The sequence below is a fragment of the Belonocnema kinseyi genome, chromosome 7, assembly GCF_010883055.1.
Source record: "Belonocnema kinseyi isolate 2016_QV_RU_SX_M_011 chromosome 7, B_treatae_v1, whole genome shotgun sequence".
NCBI lineage: Eukaryota > Metazoa > Arthropoda > Insecta > Hymenoptera > Cynipidae > Belonocnema > Belonocnema kinseyi.
In genome coordinates, this window is record NC_046663.1 from 93,852,433 (window position 1) to 93,858,457 (window position 6,025).

At 28.8% G+C, this 6,025-nt stretch overlaps 1 long non-coding RNA gene across 1 annotated transcript; it reads right to left on the reverse strand.

The window, feature by feature from the left end:
• Window positions 1–1,712: 1,712 nt before the first annotated feature.
• Window positions 1,713–4,769, reverse strand: LOC117177556. The gene is made up of 3 exons (XR_004467710.1): window positions 4,598–4,769; window positions 4,409–4,459; window positions 1,713–1,949 (listed from the first exon to the last, which is right to left on the reverse strand). It is a non-coding gene; the product is annotated as an uncharacterized LOC117177556 (long non-coding RNA).
• Window positions 4,770–6,025: the final 1,256 nt, after the last annotated feature.

Below are 6,025 nucleotides of genomic sequence, written 5' to 3' on the forward strand. Positions count from 1 at the left end.
CAGAGTAAAGTCAAGATTAGAACTAAACTAGTGGCCCTGAAGCCCTCAAATATATAGGGCTGCTTATCTAATCGAAGGAGGAAGCTGTGACTATATTACACCCATGTGCTGGCAAGCTTTTAAACTTACGACTTAGTTTTTTTTAGTATGTTCTATTTGTAATTTTTTTAAAAATTTATTTTATGATATTTTAATCACTTTATTTTTATATGCTTAAAAGCCTAAAAGTGGTAGAAGGTGTAGATCGGAAATTACTCATCCAGAATAAAAAATATTTAATATTTATCGCGAGGGTAATTTTTTGTCAAATTGTGTAGCAGTTGGGGTACTACATTCTGGTGTCCAAGTATTTTAGAGAATTTGCAATATTTTGACAGATATTGTTACTTAAAAAATGGACCACATTTTGGGTTTTTTTATCTTCGTTAACATTCATTAAACGAAAAACAAAGCTTGAATACAAATCGTCATAAACATAAACAAGTTCTTATTCTTTTTTTTCGACCCAAGAGGTATAACTAAATTATAAACTAAATATTATGTTTAACATTATAATATTTATAATATTCTCAAATTTTGTCAGTCGCGAAAAAATAGGCAAATAGGCAAAAGTGTTACTGAAAAGTAATTAATGTTAAAAAAAAAGTTATTATGTAATATGTCGTAATAGAATGCCCCTTCTAGCTAAATTGCGAAGAAAATTTTATTGAATAAAATATCTGTGTCTTGTCAATCCTTAAGAAAGAATTTTTACTAATTAATTTGTTTCTAACAAATAAATGACTTTATATATTTGTTCATCAATATAACTGAGTTTTCCTAAAAACAATTTACGATTATTAAAAAAATTGTAAGCATTGCAAATAGTTTTGTACAAAATAGGGCAATTGAATTTTAGAGCATTTTTTTTCGGGACCAAAAAACTTTTAAAATATTTTTTTTAGTCCAATATTCTGCAACATTGTAGACAACCTGATGAAACTTTAAATATTGTATTTATTCATTTAGTTTTATAAGTTTACTATACCCTTTGGGTCCAAAAAAGAGAATAAATTATTTATTACGTAAACAATATAAGAAATGATACTTTGATCTTTTTTTCATTTTCATAACTTCCAAAATTTTTCTGAGCTAACAAGAACACTCAACTGATTTCAAATCGCAGATTTCAAATTATTTATGTCTTACGGTCCAATCGTAAATCGAAAAAATAAATATGAGTAAAAAAACCATGTTCTTCGAAACTCAGATATTTATTTAATAGAAAAAACTCCTTTCGAAACTTCCTGACGTTTCGGTACACATGCGTACCTTTTTCAAAGGTTCTTAAACCTGAGTTGATGACAGTTTAAAATAGTCAAACAGATCAATTTTCAGTAAAAAAAGTAACATTTCAGTTAATTGTTTTAATTAATTTTCTTAAAACAATTAACTGAAATGTTACTTTTTTTTACTGAAAATTGATCTGTTTGACTATTTTAAACTGTTATCAACTCAGGTTTAAGAACCTTTGAAAAAGGTAAGCATGTGTACCGAAACGTTAGGAAGTTTCGAAAGGAGTTTTTTCTATTAAATAAATATCTGAGTTTCGAAGAACATGTTTTTTTTTACTCATATTTATTTTTTCGATTTACGATTGGACCGTAAGACATAAATATTTTGAAATCTACGATTTGAAATCAATAAATATCAACGGTCGAAGAAAGGATCGATTTGTTTCATCAAATCATTTTACAACACTCAACTGTCGCTATAAGCCCCCTCGGTTTACGATATTCCTAGAACTCATGGCCTCCGCAGTTTCGTGATAAGAGGAGCCGCGGGGCCGAAAGAGAGGATGTGCTCAGTCAAGCCCGACAAATAGCTCGAGGGCCGCACTCTCAGCGCTCTTGTTGCAACAGGTTGCGTCATGCGCCTCAATCCAACATAAATGGTTTATGCGGCACTACCTGTAATCGGATATCTTGATTTAGGATCAAGGCCAAGGCAACCTATGTCCAAAACCGGTCTTATATTAGGAGTTAAGTGTACATATATGTAATACAACCCTGAGTAACTATAATAAACTATTTGGAAAAGATTATGTCATTTGAAAAAAAAGTTTCTAATGGGTACTAAGTCTTCTTTTAGGACAATTACCGGGTATATTACCGGGTAAAAGTGCCAGATGACTCGACTATTAATAGTTTTCTGAAATAAAAACGTATTCCAGGAAAAAATAGCTTTTCGTTCATTGGAAAAATTTTAAGTTAAAAAAATGTTTTCCAGAAATTTTGAAAACAGATACCTGTTAAGTAACTAATGGTTCATTTTGTCAGTCAAACAATTCAATATGACTTCATCGCATTGATATTTTTTAATGAATTAAAAATAGAAAAAATAATAAATTATTTAAAAATGGGTCAGGAATTATTTTCCATAATTGAATAGCTGAAGTTTACAATCAGTAAATTGAATTAAAAACATGATACGATGAAGATGCGGTCAATTTCGTCAAAAATAGGTACAGCAAACAATTATTGTTAAATAACCCATTTTTTTGTTTATATTATACATTCCATAAAAAGACACTATTTTATTCCTTAATCATCATACCCAAATCCTATCTAAAAGAAGTTTTCATACAATATGTCCCAAAAATCACCTAATAATTGTTATTAAAAATCTGATTGACTTTGCATTACTTGGAAATATTTTGTATAACAATTTGAAATTTTTGCATATAAATCCAGAACTATTTACTAAGAAAAATCCTAGAAACCCTTATGCGAATTGAGAAACGTCCGTGCTTTTTAATACTTTTTTCTGGTAATAAAAAATTTCTATTTATCTAATAAATCACTGAGAAAATCATATGATTTATGTTAGTCCTTTTTAATGGAATTTATTATATCGAAAGACGAATTTTAATATAAAATCATAAAGTTTCGAACAAAACTGACTATATTCAACAACTTTCGGTTATGTTCATATTTGACGCCAGAAATTGTATCTTCAAAACAAAATTTACCGAAAAAAATCCTTATTAAGATTCCCCATCTTGAACAATGTTAGGTTACGCTCTTGGGCGGTACTTTGAATAAAAAATTATCAGATTTCAAAGATAAAACATTTTTTAACAAATGTCGATTTTCGGTTATTTTAAGGTTTTTTATCGGTAATTGGCATTTTCTGTTGTGATGAGATAGAAATACCAATTTCTAAGTACGTAGTCTAACTTCCTTACGATATGAATAAAATATCAAAATTGTAAATATTAATTAAAAAATATTAATCGTCAAAGATTGTTCTTTTTGATAAAATATTATTAGATTGAAAAGAATTCTAAAAATGTATCAACAACTTAGTTTGCTGTTGGGAGAATGGAAATGGGCTCAAGACAGAGAAAAAACAGGTGAGATGAGACCTGAGTTTATCTACTCCAGGACTGTGTCAAGTAAATCTGAGCCCCCGTGTATTGCCTTAATATTCTGTACGACTATTTTTTTGTAAACAATTAAAAGCAATACATTATAAATTTTTAGTTATAATAAATTGAATTTTTAAAAACATTCATCCAAAATATCATGTTTAATTTGGCTTATAAAAAAAACTTACTGAACTTAAGTTCTTCTTGAAATTGAATTGAAAATTAGGGTGACCCTAATTGATTTTTGAAAAAAGCTTAGGAAAATAGGGACAGAATAGGAAAAAAATTTATTTAAAGAAGAGGACCAAGTAGGACATAAAATTTTGAAAAAGATAACAAAGTAGGACAGAAAAGTTTGAAAAAGAGTACAAAGCAAAAAAAAATAGTGGGAAACCCGGAAAACTTTTTCGGAGATGCTATAAAATATGATAACGGACGTCCCCGGACTCTTTATTGAGGGATAATAACAAAAAAATTGATTGTGCTAAATAAAAATGTTATGCATATGAATTGTAACATACATAACCTCGAAATATATACGCACGTTGTTAGCAATATCAAAAATTTTTTGATAAAAAAACACAAAAAAAAAGTGTGTGGGGACGTCCGTTAGCATGTCCGCTATCATTTCCCATATTTTGAAGACAAAATATTTATTATTCTAGAAAAAAAGCTGGGGGAACCTAAAACTGATAAAATCGACAATTTTCTAAGTATCACATGCCCTTAAATAAAAAAGAGATTTTTTAACCGTATTTTTTAAATTAACTGTTGCATTAAATTTTATCAATGCTTAACATCGTATTATTTTTACTTTTGAACCCTGATTCACTCTAATCAACATAACAAATTCACACACATATATTTTTGGTATAGCAGGAATGTTCAATAGTACTTTATCTTGTAAATTGAAGAAGAAACCGTAAGATGGTATTAAATTACTTATACATTTTGTAAAAAGAGGTCTAAAAGTTTACTGAAAAATAAAAATAAACTCACACAAACCCTAAAATAAGGACATGTCCGGGGAAATCCGGACGGATGGTCATCCTACAATAAAAATCCTTTTGTGAGATCAAAAATAGAGTGTAAAATGTTAGAAACTTGAAGCATAGTGTCATGCAATTTTTCAATTATTAAAATTATGTGTAGTATGAAATCCAAGTGTGCAAGGAAAAATTAACTAACCTTATATTTAAAAACTACTAAAAATGAACTTCAGCGTCTTTACAACGCCCACAAACTGCACAGGCTTAAACTGCACACCACTTTGAATATTTATTTAAACTAAAATACAATTAAATAAATTCTGAAAGACGCAATAAACGTCACATTATTGGGGCATTCGCGATACGAAGCAGGGTCCTGTGCTTCATCAAACTTCACCCAATGAAAATTCTCTCGACCAATCAGCTTTATCTAAAAAGAGACAGGGCTGCATCTCATATGTTTTTTCTCTTTCTAGAGCCCATTTCCGTTTTCTCTACAGCGTTATCGTCCATTTCTATATCTCGATGCAAAAATCATGATATTTAAATATAACGATACTTTTATTTACTAGTAAAATTGACAATATTGAGCAATTTGGAGTTCTGATGTTTTTCGCCGAAATTTAAACTTTTAATTTATAAAATCAAATAAAATCTTTTACGATATCCTAAAAGATTACAAATCCCTAGATAACTTTTTGTACTCTTGAAAACTCCTTGACATTTTTAACAATACTTACAAATTTTTATTGATCCTTTGAAATTCTTGGAAATTATTGAAACCTATTGGAAATTCCGTGGAATCTTTAACAATACCCTGACATGTTTTAAGTGTACTTTTAAATATTTTGATATCCCTTGAAATATTTTTAATCTATTTGAAAAATTCATGAAAATTATTGAAATCTGTTGAAAATTCCTTCAGATCTTTTAAAATACCGTAAAATATTTCAAATCGTTCGAAACTCTTTTCAATTTTTTGCTGCGTCATGTTATTCCATTTTCGTCAGAAAACACAATAACATTGCACTTTTCACTGGGAATAGGTATAAATTTCAAAATGCCAGTTCGTGACCATATATGCAAGGTTATTGAAGCAAGTATGGTGTCAAAGTAGATCAGCCATTGGTTGTTCTTAAAGAAAATGATCAATTTCAAAAAAAAAAGAAAAGATTTAAGAAATTCGAATAAATTCAGGTTACTTGAACATTTTTCACAGGAATTCGGCAATCTCAAACAAAACAAAATATTACCTTTCAAATGAGACTTGCCATTTTAAACAAATGTTATGTTAGTGTTCAAAAATATAGATTTGAAAAAATGTTTGCACCATTTGAAATTGGTGATTTAAAACAAAAATCATTATAATCCAAAAATAAAATTTAAAATTTTCATCAATTTTTATTTGAAGTTAAGATATCAACTTTCATGAATTATAAAAAATAATCTCGACTGATTCAATTTCAAATCATGCAATGAGGTCTAAGTTCAAAAAATTTTCGGGAATGGTGAGCTATGCCAGGTCTATACATATGAAACCGGTATTTTTTCAAGAAAAAGACACATTTATTTCAAGAGAATGATAACAAATATTTTATTCAAAGTATGCGCCCTCGCTGGCTACACA